A 25,345-nucleotide genomic window follows, 5' to 3' on the forward strand; every position below is an offset into this window, starting at 1 on the left:
AGGCCATCACTATGTAGCATACCTTCCCTTGTCCAAATGCTGAAGAGATTTTTTTTTTTGAAAAAAACTGAAAAAATTTTGCAAACAGTTATGACTTAGTCAGATTTTCTTAGATTTTTGGCATCACTGATACTCCTAGAACCTTTGAACCCTGAATGAAGAATTTCATAATGAAATAATGGGTTAATAGAAAATATAATTGCAGTACATATTTGTTTCGTAGAATTGTTCAAAGCAACACATTAAAGGTTTTTCTGAAGTTATCTACTATACTGTTTGCTTACTGTCTTAGATTTTCATTTGTTGTTTTTCAGTAATGTGAATTTAGTCAGCAGAGGTGAATTTTTTTAAAGTTGGGGGTTATACAGGACTGTTAGTTATAACCTCCTAATTCCTGGCTCTGATGATTTAATGCTAAATAAGTTATCAACAACTGACTTCATATCTTGCCTGTTAGCTCCGCTCTGAGTTTTGGAGGATATGCTATGGGAAGAAATGGAGCAATGGTCGTGTACCTGAAAAGGCATGGCCACGAATCACGAGGTGTGTTTCACCCTTTGAGACATCTCTTGCCATTATTGCTTATGCTGATTGACATTTTGTTTTGTTTTGTTTTAATCAAGGCATTTCAATTCACTTGCTACACTGAATAGACTGTGATATATCTGTATCTGACTTACTTATAAGTGGGCTGAACACTGGTAATATTGAGGCCTCTTGACTACTAGGAAAGGGATACAGGCTGGTAAGCTCCCTCATCTCTTCATAGACAATAAAATACTCAAAGTATTTTTTTTTTTTACCAGCTAGGTTTAAATCTCTCATTACTGTCCTGATTCTCTTCCATCTGTTCCTATCAAATCATACCAGAATACAAATTATGGTCATAGCTCAAAGATTGTTTTATAGGTTCTAAAAGCCAAATAAATACATAATATTTTAATAGTCACTACATCACACAGGAAGGCTTTCTAGATGTGAAGACAAAAATGAACATTATACGGAACTACATAAAGCTCTTTAAAGATTATTTTTTAATTTCTACTTTTGGAGACTTATTAAATTAAGAAAAGAACTTTATACATTTTTGCTACCATTGTAGGATATTTCATTAACTTTTGTGCTATGATAATAGTATTTTGTCTTAAACATTTTTAAAACTTTATGTATTTTATATTATGCCTCAACTGAATAAAATACTGAATTTTTTCATTGCTATATGTTACTATACTTTATATGAAAACAGTAAAGATATCAAGTTTCCATTGTAGGCAACACTTTCAGTCTTACGTATAGAATTGTTTAGAATTCCAACTGTGAATATTTTTGACTACAGTTACAGAGTGGAATATTAAGTAATGTTTTTTACTGAGGGTGGAAAGATGTTGAATGTAAAAGTGTCAAATTCAGGTAGTTTAGGATTCTGAGAGTCTTGAGTGAAGATAAAACTCATGTCATCTATGCCACGTGAGTCCATACATCTAATATTTTAATACATGAGTTTTGCAATTCTAGAACTCTCAACATAGGTTGTTTTTCCTTTATTTACTGTGTTTCTGTAAAACTAGCATTTTTTTCAGTGTTTAAGAATTAAGTTATTCAATCAGTACTTATTGAATGTTAATAGGTGTTTAAAAATGTTTAAGGGGGAAAAAGTGTACATAGCAGACAAAAATCCCCATCCTCCTGGAGCTTATATTATAATCACAGTCTAACATGAAAATAATAATATGTAACAAACATTTATGTCACACGGAAGCAAAAGTGTCCGTGTTGGTGGTCTGTTACCTTTGGGTCTCTTCTTGGGTCATCTTCCCAGGGGCTCCGGTCCCCACATCGTGTGTAAGATTAGTATGTTATTGATATTTCACATTTTTCCTCTCCTTATACTTTCTTGGTGAGAGTCAAGAGAAGGATGTGATGCCAAGGCATGGTAGATGCTAGCTACTGGTACCATGGATGCCCTCTGCCCATGTCCCTTTTCATGGACCAGTGCGTGTGTCTCTGAGATCCCGAGTGTCAGCTCCTTAATACTGCCCAACTATCCTGTTCCCCAGGGAATTGCCATCGGCTGAAAGAAAGCCTTGTCCTGGTCTGGTAGTAGCCAACCAACTTCTGTGAAGGCATGGAAAGCTGTTTCCTTGTGTCAAGGTGGGGCCAACTCTTTTGGTGTGGGTTGTACTTCAGAACTCTGGAAAGCATTAGGCTACAGCTAGATTCCAGCAGGGCTTCCCTGGTGCCTCAGAGAGTAAAGAATCCACCTGCGACGTGGGAGACCTGGGTTTGATCCCTGGGTTGGGAAGATCCCCTGGAGGAGGGCATGGCAACCCACTCCAGTTTTCTTGCCTGGAGAATCCGCATGGACAGAGGTGTCTGTCGGGCTCCAGTCCATGGAGTCACAAGGAGAACAGCACTCAGCACCGCACAGACTCCAGCTGAGACCAAATCTTTGTCTACCTTCTTCCCTGTTACCATTGTCTATCCTGCTTCGTCCCTGTTATCACTTTCAATGGCTGCATAATGGCCTACAAAGCAGATGCATTATTTCCCTATTAGTGGATAGTTAAGACTCTTTTAAATAATGCCTTGAGTATGGCTTCTAACCTATTTTTTGTGGTTTTCATAGACTAAATATCCAAAATTGGGGTTATGAGTTAAAAATATAGCTTCATAATTTATAGATTTGGATACATACTACTAAGTTGCTTTTGAAAATAGTTTTATAACTAGTTTAAAGCATCATAGTTGAGCTCATGCTCTCTCTGCAGCATATAGTGGTATCATTTAAATGTTTTTCTCGTTTGAAAGGCAAAAAAAAGTATCTTTAATATTATTGATTACAAGTGAAGATAACACATTTTTACATGGTTGTTCAGCTGCCACCTTCTTTGTGAACTGTCCATGTTTTTCTTACTGGAAATATTGTGTTTCTTTTTAAAATATTTGTATGAATAGTTTATAAGGATACTAGCTTCATACATTTATCCCATTTTTTTGTATTTTAAAATTTTGTAACATACTGAAATGTTTAATCTTTATTTTTCATATCTGTTTTCTCCTTTGTGCCTTCCTCTATTCCTTTTGTTGTTGTTGTTATAATTTTTTTTTCTTTGACATCCGGTGGTTGCCCTCCAACCGCCAGAGCCCCTGCTTCCCCCTCCCACCCCCTTCTCCCACATGTCCTCTGCGAGGCCGCCATTGACCTCCCACAGACCACCCCCTGCAGGCTGGGGGACATTCTATTCCTTTTAAGATGAGACAGATTTCTTTCTGTTATGGGATGAATTGTGCACCCCCCCTCCTTATCTCCAGATCCATCTGTTGAAGTCCTAACCCCTAGTACTTCAGAATGTGACTCTTTTTGGAGAAAGGACCTTTAAAGAGATAATTAAGTTAAAATTAGGTCACTAGGTTGAGTCTTTATCCTTCATGACTGGTGTCCTTATTGGAGGAAGAGATTGGGACAGAGGAGAACACAGAGGGAAGACTGCGTGATGACATGGGGAAGGCGCCAGTGCGCTGCTCCACGGAGACATGCTCCAAGGACTGCTTCGGCTCCCTGCTGAAACCTTGATTTTGTTCTCCTAGCCTGTGAGATCTTGTAGGAAAATAACGTTCTGTTTTGTAAGCCACTTAGTTTGCTCTTATTTTCTAACTCCTTTAGATGGAAAGTTAGGCTGTTTACTTGAGATGTTCCTCATTTCTTGGTGTAATCCTGTATTTCTATAAACTTAATTAGAACAGAATAGCTTCCCTTAGAAGAGCTTCTTTTAGAATAGCTTTTTTGTGTGCCATAGATTTTGTGATATAGAGACTAAAAACACAATCAAAAAGATCAACAAAACTAAGAGCTTTTTTTCAAAAAGGAAACAAAATTGATGAACCTTTGACAAGACTCATAAGGAAACGAGAGGACCCAAATAAATAAAATTAGAAATAAAATAGAGGTTACAGCTGAAACCACATAAGTGTAATAAAAAAACTGCTATAAAGAGTTATAAACCAACAAATTGGAAAATACAAAAGAAATGGATGAATTCTTAGAAACATACACTCTCCCATGACTGAATGAGTGAGAAACAGAAAATCTTGACAAACCAATTAATAGGAATGAAATAGAATCGAAAAATATAAAACAAACTCCCTCCAAAATAAAAGTTCCAACCCAGATGGCTTCATAGCTGAAATGTTTGTTGTTGTTTCATTGCTAAGTCATGTCCAACTATTTGTGACTCATGAACTGTAGAACACAAGGCTCCTTTGTCCTTCACTCTCTCTTGGAATTTGCTCAAATTCACGCCCATTGATTCAGTGATGCTGTCTAGTCATCCCATAATCTGCTACCCCCTTCTCCTTTCGCCTTCAGTATTTCCCAGGATCAGGATCTTTTCCACTGAGTCAGCTCTTTGCATCAGGAGGCCAAAACATTAAAGCTTCAGCTTCAGCAACAGTCCTTCCAATGAATATTCTGAGTTTATTTGCTTTAGGGTTGACTGATTTGATTTTCTTGCAGTCTCAAGGACTCTCAAGAGACTTCTCCAGCGCAAGAATTTGGAAGCATTGATTCTTTGGCGTTCAGCCTTCTTTATGAACCGACTCTCACATCAGTAGTACATGACTAAAGGAAAAACCAGAGTTTTGACTATACAGACCTTTGTCGGCAAAGTGATATCTCTGCTTTTTAATATGCTGCATAGGTTGATCATAGCTTTCTTTCTAAGGAGCAAGCTTCTTCTAATTTCATGCCTGCAGTCATCATCCACAGTGATTTCAGAGCGCAAGAAAATAAATCTGTCACTGTCTCCACTTTTCCCCCTCCTATTTACCATGAAGTGATGGGACTGGACACTAAAATCTCAGTTGTTTTTTTTTTTAATGTTGAGTTTCAAGCCAGTTTTTCCACTCTCCTCTTTCTCCTTCATCAAGATGCTCTTTGGTTCTGCTTCACTTTCTGTCATTTGAGTGGTATCATCTGCATATCTGAGGTTGTTGATATTTCTCCCCCAGCTTATGATTCATCCAGCCCAGCATTTTTCATGATATTCTACTCTGCATATAAGTTAAATAAGCAGGGTGACTATATACAGCCTTGTTGTACTCCTTTCTCACTTTTGACTGGTCAATTGTTCCATGTCCGGTCCTGACTGTTGCTTCTTGACCTGCGTACAGGTTTCTCAGGAGGCAGGTCAGGTGGTCTGGTACCTTGAAAATTTTCCCACAGTTTGTTGTGATCCACACAGTCAAAAGCTTTAGCATAGTCAATGAAGTAGAAGTAGATGTTTTCCTGGAATTCCTGTGCTTTCTCCCTGATGCAACGAATGTTGGCAACTAAACTTTGGTTCCTCTGGCTCTGTGAAACCTAGCATGTACATCTGGAAGTTCTTGGTTCATATACTGCTGAAGTCTAGCTTGAAGAATTTTGAGCATAACTTTGCTAACATGTGAAATGAGTGCAGTCATATGGTAGTTTGAACATCCTTTGGCATTGCTCTTTGGGGTTGAAATGAAAACTGACCTTGTCTAGTCTTATGGCCACTACTGAGTTTCTCAAATTTGCTGGCATATTGAGTGCAGCACTTCAACAGCATCATCTTTTAGGATTTTAAGTAGCTCAGCTAGAATTCTGTCACCTTCACTACCTTTGTTGATGCTAATGCTTCCTATGATCCGCTTGACTTCACCCTCCAGGATGTCCAGCTCTTGGTGAGTGACCACACCATTGTGATTATCTTGGTTGTTAAGATCATTATTGTATAGTTCTTCTGAATATTCTTGCCACCTTAATCCTTTATGCTTCTTTTAGTTCTTATCTTTTCTGTCCTTGATGATGCTTATTCTTGCCTGAAGTGTTGCCTTGACATCTCCAATTTTCTTGAAGAGATCCCTAGTCTTTCTCATTCTATTATTTTCTTCCATTTCTTTACATTGTTTAAGAAGGGCTTCTTATCTCTTTTTGATCTCTGGATCCCTGGGCTCAATTTGGTATATCTCCCTTGCGTTTCACTTATCTTCTTTCCTCAGCTATTTGTAAAGCCTCCTCAGATAACCACTTCCCCTTCTTGTATTTCTTTTTCTTTGAGACAGTTTTGGTCATTGCCTCCTATATAATGTTATGAACATCCATCCATAGCTCTTCAGGCAATCTGTCCATCAGATCTAATCCCTTGAATGTATTCATCACCTCCACTGAATTATCATAAGGGATTTTTTCTTTTAGGTCATACCTGAATGGCCCAGTGGTTTTTCCTACTTTCTTCAATTTAAGCCTAAATTTTACAATAAGGAGCTCATGATCTGAGCCATAGGCAACTCCAGGTCTTGGTTTTACTGGCTGTATAGTGCTTCTCCTGCTCTGGCTGCAAAAAACAAAATTATTATTATTATTATCATTATTTTTTGTCATGACTACCTGTTGATAGCCATGTGTAGAGCCATCTCTGTTTGTTGGAAAAGGGTGTTTGCTATGACCAGCGTCAAAGTTCACAACCAGATGGTTTCATAGGTGAAGTGTGCAGAACATTTAAAGAAGAGCTAACATTTTTACTTCCTGAAAGTGAAGTCGCTCAGTCGTGTCCAACTCTTTGTGACCCCATGCATTGTAGCCTACCAGGCTCCTCCATCCATGGGATTTTCCAGGCAAGGGTACTGGAGTGGGTTGCCATTTTACTTCCTAAATGATTCCCCCCAAAGTGAAGAGGGAGCACTTCAAACTTATTCTATGAGACCACCATCACCCTGATACAAAAACTAGACAAAGATACTACAAAGAAGAAACTTACTGGTTAATATTCCTGATGAACATGGAAGCAAAATTCTCAACAAAATTTTAACAAACTGCATTAGAAGGATCATATTCCCTGGTCAATAGAATTTTTTCTAGGAATGCAAGGATCAACATCAGAAAATCAATCCATGTGATACTCCACATTAACAAACTGAAGGATAAAAATCATAGGATCATCTTAATAGATGCAGAAAGAAGCATCTGATGAGCATACCCTCATCATAGTAATTCTCAACAAAGAGGTGATAGAGGAAATATACCTCAACATAATAGTCATTCATGATAAACTCATAGCTATGTTTTCTATACCCAAGAGTATGTTTTGTTTTGTAGATAAATTCATTTGCATTACTGTTTAGATTCACATATAAGTAATATCATGATATTTGTCATTCTCTGTCCTATTTCACTTAGTATGATATTCTCTATGTCTATCCATATTGATACAAATGGCAATATTTCATTTTATCGTTGCATAATCTTCCTGCATGTCCTATCTAAAACATGAAGCCACTTGTTTGGAGGGAAATGATAGATTTTAGTGCTGGTTTTGGTGACCCAGAATAAGACCTCCATACTTGATATTACAAACTGTACATAGTCTACCTTTTCATTTTCTGTCTTTGAATCCTAAATGTAAGCCCACCAGGTGATGTGCACTACCTGCATGCTGCTGCTGCTGCTAAATTGCTTCAGTCGTGTCCGACTCTGTGCGACCCCATAGACGGCAGCCCACCAGGCTCCCCCGTCCCTGGGATTCTCCAGGCAAGACCACTGGAGTGGGTTACCATTTCCTTCTCCAATTTATGAAAGTGAAAAGGGAAAGTGAAGTCACTCAGTCATGTCCGACTCTTAGCGACCCCATGGACTGCAGCCCACCAGGCTCCTCCATCCATGGGATTTTCCAGGCAAGAGGACTGGAGTGGGGTGCCATTGCCCTCTCCTACTACCTGCATACATGGAGTCTTATTTTGTATTCCTTCTTTAAAATGAGTCAGATTCAGGGAATGGATCTACTCAACACCTAGAAAATCAGTTAATTTCTTTCATCGCAAATATGACAAAAATCCAATGTTTAGTTTGGAACTGAGCAGGACCCTGAATGATATTCCCAGAGACAGAACCCCGTCTTTTGCCCTCCCCTCCCCCATCTTGTTTGTATTAATAGAAAAGTTTTAGCCTCCTAGACCTTCCCTAAGTTTCAAAGAAAAAAATTTAATCAGAGAAGTGAGCAACCACAGAAACAATGAAAAACAGTCAAGCAAGACAAAATAATAATAGTTAAACCATAAAACAGTGAAGAACTTTCAGTCCCTCTTTCAGGGCTACAGATAATGTCCTGAGCCATATCTTTGAGTTATTTGAAAAAGGCCCAGCTCCCACAAGATAGAAGAAGCTAACTGCATGCTTCCCACCAGCATGTAGACCCTAGACTAGTTAGAATTAGAAGGTTGATGATTGAGATTTCTGAAACATCACTCTCAACATCAACCAGAGAACTGAGCAGTAGCTGATCATGCACTCCACCGCACTCTCCCTCACACTAAAACCCGTTCCCTGGAAGCCATCTTGGAGTTTGGGTCTTTTGAGCATGAGCTGCCTATTCTCCTTGCTTGTCAATAAACTCCGCAGTAAATGCTGCACTTCTCTGCACAGCAGGCTGGTGTCAGTAGACTGGCTTTGCTGTGCATCTGGCAAATGACTCAAGTTTGGTTTGGTAACAAGTTTAAAACTGAATAAACCAAAAAGAATAGAAGAGAAAGACAAAGTTAAAAAGTTGAGGAATTAAACCTGGAGGTAGCAGTATTATTAAGGAGTTTAGATTTTTAACTTTCATGAAGAGAATGACCATGTCATATTGTACTAATGTATCCTGAGGTCCCAGAAAAATGTCTGGACAATTGCAGTCACTACTACATAGATATTTGCTTAATGAATAAAGACAGTAGAATAGGGAATTAAATCCATATTTTTATCAGGTTTAGATGATTATTCAGCCCAAAATGATAGAGAATTGAATATCTAGAGAACAAGGAAGAAATTGAGATAATTTTAAAGAGACCATCAGCGGAAAGGATGTATATGACATTATAAGGGATCTACAAAACATAAAGAACAAGAAAGCGGACATATCAAAAAGTGGAAGACTAATCTTAAACTAAAGGAAAGTTTAATGATTATTTACTAAAGGTCCCAAAAAGGGCAACAGAAAAAATGGAGTGGGAAAAAGAATCAAAGTCGCAGTGCTGTCAAATTGTCAGAGCCAAGGAAAATATAAATTGTCAGTAAAAGCCTCAACCAATGATAAACTAGAATAATCACAATTACAGGTATACTTGTGAGTTTTCACCAATGTAAGCCTTAGAAAGTATCTAAAGGAATTATCTAAAGGAAAAAACTGAAAATAAATATTGATAGAAGAATGCAGCCATCAATGAAGAAGTATCAGACTTTTTGTTAGCAGCATAACATGGTAGAGGGCAATGAACCATTAAGTTTCATTTTTTTTGTCCCATATGGACCATGCATTGAAGACATTCACTTTTCCAATTGACAAGTAATGCCGCACATGCCAAATACCACACTGCAAATGTGCGTGTGAGTTCTGATCTGGGCTAATTGCTATGTTTCAATGACCTATTTTTAAAAATCATTGTACAAATAACTCTGTGAATTCCTCACAGTGTCTAAGTTATAATAATTTTCATGTTTTGATATTTGATTCATCAGTTTTCTACCTTGTTTCTCTTTATAATTCCCTTGGCTATCCTAAGCAATTATACACACACACACACACACACACACACACACACACACATATGGAACTTACCTGGTAGCAGGGATAGGCTACCCACTCCAGTATTCATGGGCTTTCCTGGTGGCTCAGATGATAGACAGTCAAGAATCCACCTGCAATGCAGAAGACCTGGGTTCAATCCCTGGGTCGGGAAGATCCTGTGGAGGAGGGCATGGAAACCCACTCCAGCACTCTTGCTGGAGAATTCCCGCGGCAGAAGAGCCTGGTGGGCTACAGTTTCCATGGGGTCACAAAGAGCTGGACACAACTGAGTGATAAGCACAGCACAGCAGAACACATCCATAAATGTGTGCATGTATATATGCACATATTTTAGAATCTGGATCTCTGAAAAACACTTGGTAATGTTTATTGGAAATGAATTTAAATTATGAAATATTTGAAAGGAGTACTGCTTTTCAGTGATACAGAATGTTTCTGTATGAGTGTGATATAGGTTTCCATTTAATTACACTTCCTTATGTTGTATGATTTTTGTTATAAAAGAATTTCATAGCTATTCCAGAGCGATATTTACATGGGACATTTTTGGTTGCTTTTTAAAATTGTATTTTGTAAAATTCTAGATGATCTTTGCTGACATTTTGAAAGACAATAGATTTTGTGTATATTGACCTTAAATTTAGACAACTTGCTGTACTCTCTCTAATTGTAATAATTTTCTTGCATTTTCCATTTTTATAACTATAAAACCATGCATAGTTTTTCTATTTTTAAAATTTAGTTTTCTTTTATGTATTTGAAATTCTTAAAACTTTGTGATCAACTAGTTATTGTATTTCACTAGAAAGGTGGTTTCTAAAATAATTTTCTCCGTTAACTGACAATGTCTTTAACTCTAATTTACATGAATAGATTTTATATGTTTTTCCCTGGTAGCCATCTGTTTATTGTCTCTCAGCTCCAATTCTCCCTTCATCATCTGCTCTATGAAAATAGACTTGGCTAGGCATTTCCTCCATACAGTGAGCCTGATGTTAGGCTGCGTCCAGTAGAGGGCGCTGAAAGGACATTACTGGTGAAAGGGTTTCTGGTCTCAATTCCTGTTTTGTTTACCTTGGCCCTGCTGCACAAGTCCAAGAGCAGTGCACCTGTGGGACACGGTGGTGGTGTGTGTGCAGGCACTTGGCGATGTCACATTTCTGCCTAATTACAATGACCATGTTTCCAACAACACTGCCCGTTACAATTACTTGTCAATTTTAATGACCACTTCCAGTTCAGATGCCTTGTAATACAGGCCTGTGTTACAGTATTCTGATAATCTCCTTTAGCCCTACCATGTTTTGTAACATCTGTCTGTCTTTTCAGTTACTCTTCTATTCTACTGATGAATAATTATTTATATTAAACTTTGCTTCCCTGGTTGCTCAGAGGTTAAAGCGTCTGCCTGGAATGTGGGATACCTGAGTTCGATCCCTGGGTCGGGAAGATCCCCTGGAGAAGGAAATGGCAACCCACTACAGTACTCTTCCCTGGAGAATCCCATGGTGGGAGGAGCCTGGTAGGCTACAGTCCATGGGGTCGCAAAGAGTCGAACATGACTGAATGACTTCACTCTCACTATTCTATGTTTAAACTACTGAGTGGCTGTATAACCTGGTTGGATCCAGATTTATAACTCTCATTTTTTCTTTAGAAAATGGAGTTTGCAAGATTTTATTCAATAATATAACCCCCCCCAAAAAAGAAACTTTAAATAATAAATATACTAATGAATAATAAATAGATGCCTTTATTAATGTTGTCCATGATGTCCTCGGAGAAGGTGATAGCACCTTGCTCCAGTACTCTTGCCTGGAAAATCCCATGAATGGAGGAGCCTGGTGGGCTACAGTCCATGGGGTCGCGAAGAGTTGGACATGACTGAGTGACTTCACTTTCACTTTTCACTTTCATGCGTTGGAGAAGGAAATGGCAACCCACTCCAGTATTCTTGCCTGGAGAATCCCAGGGACGGGGGAGCCTGGTGGGCTGCCATCTATGGGGTTGCACAGAGTCACACAACTGAAGTGACTTAGCAGCAGCAGCAGCAGCAGTATGATGTCTTTGTTAAAGTAGATGAATTCCCCCCAAAGACTTAGCCTTGTGAAATCTGTGGGTGTTTCTCTAAATTGTCAGAAAGTTATACTAACATTAGTGATAATAATATTTGTGGTAGTTGATACACTAATGAAGAAAGATATAATAATGCTTGTCATGTCAACAACTAGGAATAAGATGACTGTGGCTGAAAAGATAACCATTCCACCTTTTGGATTCTCTTCTCTGTACAGAAATCAGACTTTTCAATGACAAACTTAGACTCATGACTGATTGTATACTGGTCTGGCAAATAGACTGTTTCAAGTGAATGTCTTTCCAGTACCCTAAGAAGATGATGCTTCATTAAGAATCTAAATTAATATCACTCTTTCTAGGGATACAAGTTACCACTAGTGGAACAAACATTTAATGGTATTAATTTTGTTAATGAGAGTGGTCATTTAGAACGTGTCCATCTCTTGGCTGACATAGTGAACAAAGAGCACAGCCCAAGTTTTAGGGCAGCACAAACCATTTGAATTTATTCATTAAAGTTGCTATGAACAATAGATTCTTCTTGGATTTTCATTCTTTTGTTCAAAGGAGAGTCTATTCTACTGGTAATAATTCATTTGAACCAGTAATGTGAAATAGTCTACATGTCAGTTTAGAGAAATGGAAACCCAGTTATATTAGACAGGATGCCTTTGGGTCTCGCTTTCTGTCAGGCAAACAAAGTCTTGGGTCATAGTCCCAGAATCTTTTATTATTTTCTTATAATTCTATTATGGTTGCCTTAGAGCTTTGAAATTTGTTGTCCAGAATCTTAAATGCTTCTGGGTATTTTCTCAATAGATAATTCAAAAAGTAACCCATATGGGAACAGAATCTGAATATATATATAACTGAAACACTTTGTTGTACACCTAAAATTAACACAACATTGTAAATCAATTATACTCCAAAATAAAAATAAAATTTAAAAAGTGATTTAAAGAAAAAATTGGAATGAAATCATGCTGACTAATGCTCAAACTGAAAAATATTTGTCAGCAGTTGTTGAAGCCTCCTTTTAACAATAGTAGTGAAGTCATGGGCAATCCTTGACTCCTTTGACTTTGGCTGTGCAAAACTGAAAAAAGAAACAGAATAAAATATTACCACAGCCCTAAGGAAAGACTAATTATTCTATAACTATTTATCATGCATTCACCCATATTGGATTTTAATCCAATTGATGACAAGTTTTTTTGTTTGTTTGTTTTTTTTTTACAAGCAAACCAATCAGTGACAGCCTTTTACTTTAAATAGTCAAATAATTAGAAATGGGCCCAGTCCCATAACACACCTTCAAAGTTCCAGCCCAGCAGCAATCTTATCAGAATTTGACACCTAATGTTGTCTCACTCAAGTTTTTGAAAGACCATCAATCTTTGACCTCCAATGCTTCCAAGAATTCCTACCTAAAGGCAGCAGCTTGTTCTCTGAGAGAGGATGTTCCTGTTCATTGTACTTGTCTCTTGGTGGTGGTTTCCTCAGCATTTGACAGTATCATTTTTCCCATGGCGGGATGGATGGTAACATACCTTATTCTGGAATTCCTTTTAGATCCACCTTCCCCTTAATCCAAGAAATACTTTTTCAGTATTCAAGATTAAGTGGAAATCAAACTCAGAAACACTTTAGTAGAATTTAATATTACTGTTTTCCCCCTAAGCATATCATTGTAGCTTCAATACAATTAAGAAACTTTATCCCACCAGTCAGTCCTAAAGGAAATCAACCCTGAATATTCGCTGGAAGGACTGATGCTGAAGCTGAAGCTCCAATACTTTGGCCACCTGATAAGAAGAACTGACTCATTTGAAAAGACCCTGATTCTGAGAAAGATTGAAGGCAGGAGGAGAGGAGGTCAAGATGGTTGGATGGCATCACCTACCCAATGGACATGAGTTTGAGCAAGTTCCTAGAGATGGTGAAGGACATGGAAGTTTGGCACGCTTCAGTCCATAGCATTGCAAAGTGTCTGAGAGGACTGAGGGGCTGAACAATGGCAATCCCCCAGACAATATAATATAGCAACTTATAACAGCTCAGGGCTTTATTCACTCAGAAAAGGTGATTGGAAAACAAAATTTAAAGGTGACATTGCAGTAATCATTGCTTTTCTTCTCAATATATGAAGGAGCTTGATTTTTGTTTGTTTGTTTTTTAACATGAAATACATATGACTTCATTTGTCTTCATCTGTGCATAAATATATTGACAATAAAAGGTGCACAACTGAAAGTATGCTTGTGGAAAATCAGGTTTCAGGGAAAATTGGCTATGTTTCGCTTTTCAAGGAATCATTGAACCTTGAAAATTTTCTCCTGTGTTTGAAAAATGTTGTCCAATTCAAATGAAAACAAACTTAAATCAGTGATGACTCAAAGAAATATGGAATTGAATTAGATTGCCAATAAGGATTATTTGTGGTACTCCTTTGTTCTCATTGCTTTAGCTTCTAGACCACTTGTTATGAAGTTTATGACTATTTTCTGCTTGTGAATGAGAATTTATACTCGTGAAAACACAGTATGGGTGATATCAGTATTGGATATGTTAAAATGTGTCAGTGGCTGGAAAATCCTGGTTTTCTTACTGAGGAGAATTGCCTTTTTTTTTGAGTATGTTCAGCTGTGGGACAAGAAAATATGCTTCTAATTTAATAAAAGAATAAATATGGTTATTTTTAAAACTCTGAATTTAGATTAAATCCCATGTTTATAAAATATTATATGTGACCTCACTGTACTATCTTTTTATTAAATTATGGCCATATATTCAGAATCTTAAGTTTAAAAAAATTATGTGTAAACATGTATTGGTGATTCATCCAGTACACACTGTCTGAATATTTGCATATATATTTAGCGTTACACACAAAAGAGACCTGTAACTCAACTTTGAAATTCAGACCAGGTCTTTTTGAGTGGGTGACTTCTAAGCTGAGTCTTTAATGCATTTTCAATGGTTAAAAAAAAGGGAAAGCTTGCCAGATTCAGCAAGTAACAATACCAGATGCCCTGTTAAATTAGAATTTCAGAAAAAATACAAATAAAATTTTAGAATGTATTTATGTGAAATATCGCATGGAACATTTTTATACTAAAATATATTTATTTGTTTGAAATTCAAATGTAACTGAGATCCTACTAAGATCTGGAAAGCTTAGGAAAAGGGAGACTAGGATAGGATTTTTCAGACAGAGGGAGAATCTAATTCTCTTTTAGCTAAGGTCTGAAGATAAGAGATATTGGGACAACATTTGGAGAATAGAAAGAAAATTATTAGTTCTTAAAAATTAGGTGTATGGGCAAGGACTAGAATTGGGATTAAAACTAGATAATAATTGCATTTTCATAAAGAATATATTCCACTGAATAGGTACAAATAATTCAGGTCCATATATTAATCTTATTTAGGAGTATTTGCACTTATTATATTCATACAATCCCAGGATTATGTCGGTGGTAAATACTGATTTTTAATTTTAGATAATTCACTTATGAACACTGGCCTCCTAAATAATAAAAAATTTTTTTTTAAACCTCAGGGACTAAAACAGAAGACCAGGGAAATTCTGGGGGAAAATGCAATGTTTTAAAATCTCTCCTTTAAAGCTGATGGAATTACTAAGGTAGTGAAGCTAAAACTTTATGGACATATACAGTAAAGATAAGTGATATGGTTTCACAGAACCTCCAAAGTGAAGACAAATTACTGAGAGCTACAAAATTTGCATAATGTAAAAATTCATTTGGAAGCTGAAATAAGGAACGGGAATCTGAAAACAGTAAAGCTAAAAAATAGCCAACAAGCTTTCACTGGAATTGTGGGAAGACAATCTGTCTATAAACTCTAAAAGTGGGAGGAGTTTGCTCACATGAATTCACAGGTCGGTAGGAAGTTCTGATAATGTTTTGAAGAGTGTTGAGAAGCCTTCACCACATGCTAAGTCATGTCCGACTCTTTGTGACCCCATGGACTGTAGCCTGCCAGTCCCCTCTGTCCGTGGGATTTCCCAGACAAGAATACTGGAATGGGTTGCCATTTCCTGCTCCAAGGGATCTTCCCAACCCAGGGGTTCAACCACATCTCCTTGAGCCATCTGGGAAGCCCTTTCATCACATGACCTTTTGTAACAAACCATCGAAGGTCTTTTCCTGGGGGAAACTCCTGCCGGGTAGGAAGAGTGGAGAGCAGAATTCACCTGGAGTAGCACAGAAATAATGATTTCAGAAAAGAAAATCACATACGTTAGCTTTATTTAACAGGTAAATTTGAGATGGTAGAACTTAAGAAGACAAAAGAAACAGTCATTTCAAAAGTGATGCATTAACCAGAATGAATAAACACAGCAGAAAATGGCTATGTAGACGCTCCTAGACATCTCACCCAGATTCCATTTAGCTGGTGGATGTACTCATTGGCAGAAACTCAGCTGAACTGTAGAAAGCACTGAGCTGACAACTGTCAAAATAGGCCATTAAACTGATAAACCAGAATGGAATAACAGTCAACTTAATCATTTACCACGATGATATGAAAGTGGTATTTGGAGGGCAATTTTCTCCCATGAGGCCTGTAAGGGAAAGGCTGTATAATTTCTTATAGTCAGACTTAAAAAACTGTGCTTGTATTTTTTTATACAAGAGCCAGATGCTTCATCCATAGTTGACTAATCCTCCCTAGAGGTTCTTCCCCATCGTATTCACACCAGACGCAACACCACATCTTTAACCTCAGTCAGTGAATAACTGGCATGGTGTAGTAAGCCAACTCCCTTGCCTCAAGGTGAGACTAAATAAGTGGTGCATTTTGTGCTCCAGAGTCTTCAAGTGGAAACAAAGTCTCCAACCGAGATCCCATTTTTTGCCTTGCTTTTCTCCTCTCACCTTGCTTTATTTCCCTCACTGCTCTTCTGAGAGCACTCACAAAATAAATGTACTGCTTAGAAGAAATCTAATCTTATTTTATTGCCAAGTGTGGTTCAGGGATCCATACTCTGAGGTGAGATTATTGAGTTAACACTCAGGGGCTGAGTGGGCTGAGCACTTCACCATTGGTATTAGATGTAATATACAAATTGCCTTACATGCCATAGCATTCATATTGCTCAGAGATTGCTAAGAATTCCACCAATCATAGAATGTTTTACCCAAGAAAAATATCTAAAAATAATAAAAGATAAATAACAGGTAAAGAGAATAATAATATAATAAATAATAAAAATAAGTAATAAAAGATAAACAATTTTTCACAGAAAACAGCAACTGTGAAAATAAAATCACAGCAATCTAACTACAAGTAAAATGATCATAACTTTCTTCAGCATTTCTGTCACCAAATTATCTTAGATTTTATTATCTGAAAATGTATTTTGCCTTCAATTTTGAAAGATATTTTTGTTCAATTTAGAGTTCTCACTTGCCTTTCTGTTTCCAACATTTAAAGATGTTGTTCCACTGCATTTCTGAGTTTCATAATTCCCGTTAGCACGGTGAGTGGGTGAGTGATCATTTGAATAGTTTTTGACTGTATGCAAAATATGCTTTTTCAGTGGTTTCTTATAAGATATTTATATGTTGACTTTCAACTGTTTGACACTAATGTGCCTCAGCATGGTTTTCTTCATATTCTTTCTTGCTGTTCATGAAGCAAGTACTTCTTTTTTTCTTTTTCTTTTTTAGTACTTCTTGAATCAGTACTTTTATACCTGTCAACAAATTTGAAAAATTATGTCATTATTTTTTCAAATATTTTTTCTGAATTCGCTTTTGTGACCCTCATCATATATACACTAAATGTTCTAAGATTTTCCCACCAGTTCCTAATTTTTATTTATTTCTTTTAAAGCATTTCCCACCGTTTATATTGTATAATATCTATTGATATATCTCTCCAAGTTTATTGATTTTCCTTTTTATCACAATTAGACAGTTAATTAATTCCATTATTCTCAAAATATATTTTTTCTTTAATATTGTAATTTCCATTTGGTTTCTTCTATAGTTTATGTTTCTAGGCTTATTTCTTATATTTTCATTTGTTATTAGCAGTTTTTCCGTGTTATCACTAAGCAGTGCTATAATAACTAATTAAGCAGTGCTTAATTTGCCTCATCTCAGATGTGTTCTCCCTTGATTATTTTTTCTTTTCGCAGTGTGTTATGTTTTTCTGTATATTTGTTTGTCAAGAAATGCTGGCTTTTATTCTGAACATTGTGAATATTGCTGACATTTGGGGGATGACACCAATATAGCAGTTTTCTTTTTTCTCCTAAAGGAAAATTTTGAAATAATTTATAAGTAGAATTTGGGACAATTTATCTTAGCTCATTCCTTTACAAAAGTACCCTCTTATTGTTCAGTGTTGAGGTTATCTGTAAATATACCTTCTTTCCTTCACATAAGAAATAATATCTGTCTCTAGCCAAAGTGCCAAATGTAACCCATTCTCAGACTAAAGGCCAAAACACTTAGAAAACCAAACTCACCGTTCTTGTCTAGCAATAATCAGTTTTCCGTTATAGAATGGCTTCATTTATTTACCTTTTATTTCTTTCAGATAATTTTATTCATTTATTGAACATTTATAGTTTTCACTTTTGAGAGAGTCAGTTAAATATGAACTAACTTGCTCTGCTCTTAACAGATACAGATCTCTAGTTACATATTTTAAGTAAAAATAAAAGTTGAGAGATATACATATGTATCCATATCATATCATATACATATATATATCATATCATCTATATCATATATCAGAGAAGGCAATGGCACCCCACTCCAGTACTCTTGCCTGGAAAATCCCATAGATGGAGGAGCCTGGTGGGCTTCAGTCCATGGGGTCGCTGAGAGTTGGACACGACTCAGTGACTTCACTTTCCCTTTTCAGTGTCGTGCATTGGAGAAGGAAATGGCAACCCACTCCGGTGTTCTTGCCTGGAGAGTCCCAGGGATGGTGAAGCCTGGTGGGGTGCTGTCTATGGGGTTGCACAGAGTCGGACATGATTGAAGTGACTTAGCAGTAGCAGTAGCAGCATATATATATAACATAAACATATCATATATATATATATCACATAAAATTTACAAGTCATTCCAAAGATTATTTAATCTCATATTTCTAACTGAATACACATGCAAAGGAAATGCTTATCATTAATCATATTGTTGTAACTTTAATATTTTTATTCTCAGATTATTGTATATGTAATATACAATAAAACAAACCAGAAACTCTGTTATCTCATGTTTCTCTTATCTGTAGTTTTTCTTTGAGTCAGGTTAAGGAATGAGAAAAGGGAAATTAAGATTATAATAGAAAATGATAAGTAACACACTCTGATCCTGAGTTTAATCATGTTATATTGTGTGTTAAAGCATATGACTAGCTATATCACCTGAAAATGCCATTTAAGTTTCAATGAACATCCCTTTGAAAAATGGTGGTGTCTCCAAATATAACTTAGGGAATGACTGACTGAAAGTTTGTTTTAGAAAATGTACAAGAAGATTCTGCAACATCCTGTCATACCAGACAGAAAAGAAGCTATTGAAATGATGTGATTGAGCCAGTAACCAAAGGCCCCCAACCAAACAGAATGCCAGGACAAGATGGCAAAGAGTTGACTCATTGGAAAAGACTCTGATTCTGGGAGGGACTGGGGGCAGGAGGAGGAGGGGATGACAGAGGATGAGATGGCTGGATGGCATCACTGACTCGCTGGACATGAGTCTGAGTGAACTCCAGGAGTTGGTGATGGACAGGGAGGCCGGCGTGCTGCGACTCATGGGGTTGCAAAGAGTCAGACACGACTGAGTGACTGAACTGAACTGAACAGTGGGGAATAATCCCTTAGAAGAAGTGGGGTAGCCCTCATAGTCAACAAAAGAGTTTGAAATGCAGTATTCGGGTGCAACCTAAAAAAAAATGACACAATTTTGACTGGTTTCCAAGGCAATGCATTCACCATCACAGTAATCTAAGTCTATGTCCCAACCAAAAATACTGAAGAAGCTGAAGTTGACTGGTTCTATGAAGACCTACAAGGCCTTCTAGAACTAACACCAAAAAAAGATGTCTATTTCAACATAGGGGATTAGAATGCAAAAGTAGGAAGTCAAGAGATACCTGGAGTAACAGGTAAGTTTGGCCTTGGAATACAAAATGAAACAGGGCAAAGGCTAACAGAGTCTTGCCAAGAGAACATGTTGATCATAGCAAATGCCATTTTCCAACAACAAAAGTGATGATTCTACACATGGACATCACCAGAGGGTCAATACTGAAATCAGATTGATTATATTCCTTGCAGCTGATGGTGGAGTAGCTCTATATAGTCAGCAAAAATAACACCTGGGACTCACTGTGGCTTAGATCTTGAGCTCCTTGTTACAAAATTCAGGCTTATATTGAAGAAAGTAGGGAACATCACTGGGCCATTCAGGTATGACTTAAATCAAATCCCTTACAATTATACAGTGAAAGTGACAAATAGATTCAAGGGATTAGATCTTGTATAGAGAGTTCCTGGAAAACTATGGATTGAGGTTCATAACACTGTAGAGGAAGAAGTGACCAAAACTATCTCAAAGAAAAAGAAATTCAAGAAGGCAAAATGGTTGTCTGAGGAGGCTTTACAAATAGCTGAGGAAAGACGACAAGCAAATATCAAGGGAGAAAGTAAAAGATATACTCAACTGTATGCAGAGTTCTAGAGAATAGCAAGGAGAGCTAGGAAGGCTTTCTTAAATGAACAATGCAAAGAAATACAGGATAACAATAGAATGGGAAAGGCAGGATAATTTTTTATTGTAGCTATCAAGGGAAAATTTCATGCAAGAATGGTCACAATAAATGACAGGAGCAGTAAGGATCTAACAGATGCAGAATAGATTAAGAAGTGGCAAGCATACACATAAGTGTTGAAGAACTGATGTTTTTGAATTGTGATGCTGAAGAATACTCTTGATAGTCCCTTGGACTTCAAGGAGATCAATCTAGTCAGTCCCAAAGGAAATCAACCCTGAATATGCATTGGAAGGACTCACATTGAAGCTCCAATATTTTTGCAACTGGAGGCAAAGATTCAACTCATTGGAAAAGATCCTGATACTGGGAAAGATAAAAAGAGAAGGGGCAGCAGAGGATAAGATGATTAGATAATATCACCGACTCAATAGACATGAATTTGAGCAAACTCTGGGAGATAGTGAAGGACAGAGGAGCCTGGTATGCAGCAGTCTATGGAGTTGTAAAACGTCATACATGACTTAGTGACTGAACAATGACAACAACTTAGAGTAATTAAAATGAAAACAAGAATAAAGAAATGGAACTTAATTAAAAACTTTTGCACAGCAAAGAAAACCATAAAACAAAAGCACACCCCACAGAATGGTACCGAATATTTGCAAATGATACACTGGATAAGGGATTTATCTCTAAAATACTGAAAGAGCTCATGCAGCTCAATAGCAAAAACAAACAAACAAAAAGCAAAAAAAAAAAAAAAAGAAAGAAAAAAAAATCCTGATCAAAAAATGGGCAGATGTAAATAGATATTTCTCAAATGAAGACATACAAACGACCTAAAGGCACATGAAAATATGTTCACCATTGCTAATTATAAGAGAAATGCAAATCACAATTGCAAATGAGGTATCACTTAACACTGGCAGAATGGCTGTCATCAAAATGTCTACCAACAATAAATCTTAGTGTGGATATTGATAAAAGTTAACCCTCCTATACTGTAGGTGGCAATGTAAGTTGGTACATCCACTATGGAGAACAGTAAGAAAGTTCCTTGAAAAACTAAAAATAGAGCTACCGTGTTATCCAGCAATCCCACTCCTAGATATATACCCAGAGAAAATCTTAATTCAGAAAGATATATGCACCCCAATGCTCACAGAAGCACTATCTACAATAGCCAAGACAAGGGAGCAACCTAAATGTCCACCAAGAGAGGAATGGACAAAGAAGATGTGGTATAAGTATACACAATGAATATTACTCAGCCATAAAAAGAATGAAGCAATGCCATTTGCAGTTACATGGATGGATCTAGATATTATCATACTAACGGAAATAAATCAGACAAAGATGTATATGATACACTTATATGTGGGATCTGAGAAATATATATAAACGATATATAAATGAACTTATTTATTAAACAGAATCAGATCCACAGACTTAGAAAAGAAACTTAAGAGGAAAGAGATAAATTAGGAGGCTGGGGTTAGGTTATACACACAATTATATATAAAATAGATCATCAACAAGGAACTATATAGTACATAAAGCTCTACTTAATATTCTGAATTAACCTACATGGGAAAATAATCTGAAAAGGAATTAATATGTGTATTTTTATGGCTGAATCACTTTGCTGTACATCTGAAATTAACATAACATTGTAAATCAACTATACTCCAATTTAAAATGAAATTTTTTTTAATTAAAAAAAATTAAATCTACTTGGCTTTGTGTTTTCCTCATTCTTCTCTCTTATATAGAAAACACTTTTAAATTGGCATTTATACTTTTGAAATTTACCTTGGAAACTACTTCAAATGATTTCTATCATGTTTATGTTTATAATGACTAATTGAGTTCAAGGCATTGTTCATCTTCTCCTTATTTAAGAAATAAGAGTGGAGATACTTCCTTTACTTGCGCACAGACCACCTGAGAAGCTACACTTTCTGTCCTAGGGATCAGTCTATAAAATCCAGCTGGTTAAGGGTTGAATGTAACAACCAATACTTGAGCTTCATCCTTAAACTGAAAGGAATTTCTCTATTCTCATTATCTACATTTGTTATTCAAAAATTCAGTTCTGTTTTTTAAAATTTCATGTATGTGTTCTCATAATTGACCTTTCAAAAAACTTAAAAGAATTTACAAAAGTAAATATGCTGGTTAATCTGCCGCTCTGGGAGGCAGACAAATCTCCAGGCGAATATACTTCTCTGGATACTTCTTGGTGCATCATCAGTGATTTAATGAGAATACACATACACATGCTATAAACACATGTGTATAGCACACATGTGTTCGTATGTATACATATATATGCCAGTTCTAATTATTTATATTTTAATATTTAGAAACCCTGAAATCACAAAATTATTTTTGATTTTTATCCATTTGTTTTTTGTCATTACCTGGTTTATAATAGGTTGCTGCTGCTGCTAAGTCGCTTCAGTCATGTCTGACTCTGTGCAACCCCATAGATGGAAGCCCACCAGGCTCCTCTGTCCCTGGGATTCTCCAGGCAAGAATACTGGAGTGGGTTGCCATTTCTTTCTCCTATAATAGGTTAGATGTTCAGGAAATGCCTTTTGAAGACATCAAATTAGGGACAACCCATTCTATATTCATGTATTCTGTATTCATGAAATTTGACTTCAGAGGATAGGAGTGATCAGAAAGATGTGGCAATTGAAGAGAAAACAAATCCTATCCAGGTTTTTAAATATATATATATATATATATCTCATATATATGTGTAATTAGAACATATTTGCTTTACAATTTTGTGTTAGTTTCTCTTGAACAATGAAGTGACTCATCCTTCAGTCAGTTCAGTCGCTCAGTCGTGTCCAACTCTTTGAGACCCCATGAATCACAGCACGCCAGGCCTCCCTGTCCATCACCAACTCCCGGAGTTCACTCAGACTCACATCCATCGAGTCCATGATGCCATCCAGCCATCTCATCCTCGGTCGTCCCCTTCTCCTCCTGCCCCCAATCCCTCGCAGCATCAGAGTCTTTTCCAATGAGTCAACTCTTCGCATGAGGTGGCCAAAGTACTGGAGCTTCAGCTGTACCATCATTCCTTCCAAAGAAATCCCAGGGCTGATCTCCTTCAGAACAGACTGGTTGGATCTTCTTGCAGTCCAAGGGACTTGCAAGAGTCTTCTCCAGCACCACAGTTCAAAAGCATCAATTCTTCAGCGCTCAGCCTTCTTCACAGTCCAACTCTCACATCCATACATGACCACAGGAAAAACCATAGCCTTGACTAGGTGGACCTTAGTCAGCAAAGTAATGTCTCTGCTTTTGAATATGCTATCTAGGTTGGTCATAACTTTTCTTCCAAGGAGTAAGTGTCTTTTAATTTCATGGCTGCAGTCACCATCTGCAGTGATTTTGGAGCCCAAAACAATAAAGTCTGACACTGTTTCTACTGTTTCCCCATCTATTTCCCATGAAGTGATGGGACCAGTTGCCATGATCTTCGTTTTCTGAATGTTGAGCTTTAAGCCAACTTTTTTACTCTCCTCTTTCACTTTCATCAAGAGGCTTTTTAGCTCTTCTTCACTTTCTGCCATAAGGGTGGTGTCATCTGCATATCTGAGGTGACTGATATTTCTCCCGGCAATCTTGATTCCAGCTTGTGCTTCTTCCAGTCCAGCGTTTCTCATGATGTACCCTGCATAGAAGTTACATAAGCAGGGTGACAATATACAGCCTTGACGTACTCCTTTTCCTATTTGGAACCAGTCTGTTGTTTCATGTCCAGTTCTCACTGTTGCTTCCTGACCTGCATACAGATTTCTCAAGAGGCAGGTCAGGTGGTCTGGTATTCCCATCTCTTTCAGAATTTTCCACAGTTTCTTGTGATCCACACAGTCAAAGGCTTTGGCATAGGCAATAAAGCAGAAATAGATGTTTTTCTGGAACTCTCTTGCTTTTTCCATGATCCAGCAGATGTTGGCAATTTGATCTCTGGTTCCTCTGCCTTTTTGAAAACCAGCTTGAACATCAGGGAGTTCATGGTTCACGTATTGCTGAAGTCTGGCTTGGAGAATTTTGAGCATTACTTTACTAGCGTGTGAGATGAGTGCAATTGTGTGGTAGTTTGAGCATTCTTTGGCATTGCCTTTCTTTGGAATTGGGATGAAAACTGACCTTTTCCAGTCCTGTGGCCACTGCTGAGTTTTCCAAACTTGCTGGCATATTGAGTGCAGCACTTTCACAGCATCATCTTTCAGGATTTGAAACAGCTCAACTGGAATTCCATCACCTCCACTAGCTTTGTTCGTAGTGATGTTTTCTAAGGCCCACTTGACTTCACTTTCCAAGATGTTTGGCTCTAGATTAGTGATCACATCATCATGATCATCTGGGTCGTGAAGATCTTTTTTGTACAGTTCTTCTGTGTATTCTTGCCACCTCTTCTTAATATCTTCTGCTTCTGTTAGGTCCAGACCATTTCTGTCCTTTATCGAGCCCATCTGCACATGAAATGTTCCCTTGGTATCTTTAGTTTTCTTGAAGAGATCTCTAGTCTTTCCCATTCTGTTGTTTTCCTCGCTTTCTTTGGATTGATTGCTGAAGAAGGCTTTCTTATCTCTTCTTGCTATTCTTTGGAACTCTGCATTCAGATGCTTATATCTTTCCTTTTCTCCTTTGCTTTTCGCCTCTCTTCTTTTCACAGCTATTTGTAAGGCGTCCCCAGACAGCCATTTTGCTTTTTCGCATTTCTTTTCCATGGGGATGGTCTTGATCCCTGTCTCCTGTACAATGTCACGAACCTCATTCCATAGTTCATCAGGCACTCTATCTATCAGATCTAGGCCCTTAAATCTATTTCTCACTTCCACTGTATAATCATAAGGGATTTGATTTAGGTCATACCTGAATGGTCTAGC

The sequence above is a fragment of the Capricornis sumatraensis genome, chromosome 17, assembly GCF_032405125.1.
Source record: "Capricornis sumatraensis isolate serow.1 chromosome 17, serow.2, whole genome shotgun sequence".
Lineage (NCBI taxonomy): Eukaryota > Metazoa > Chordata > Mammalia > Artiodactyla > Bovidae > Capricornis > Capricornis sumatraensis.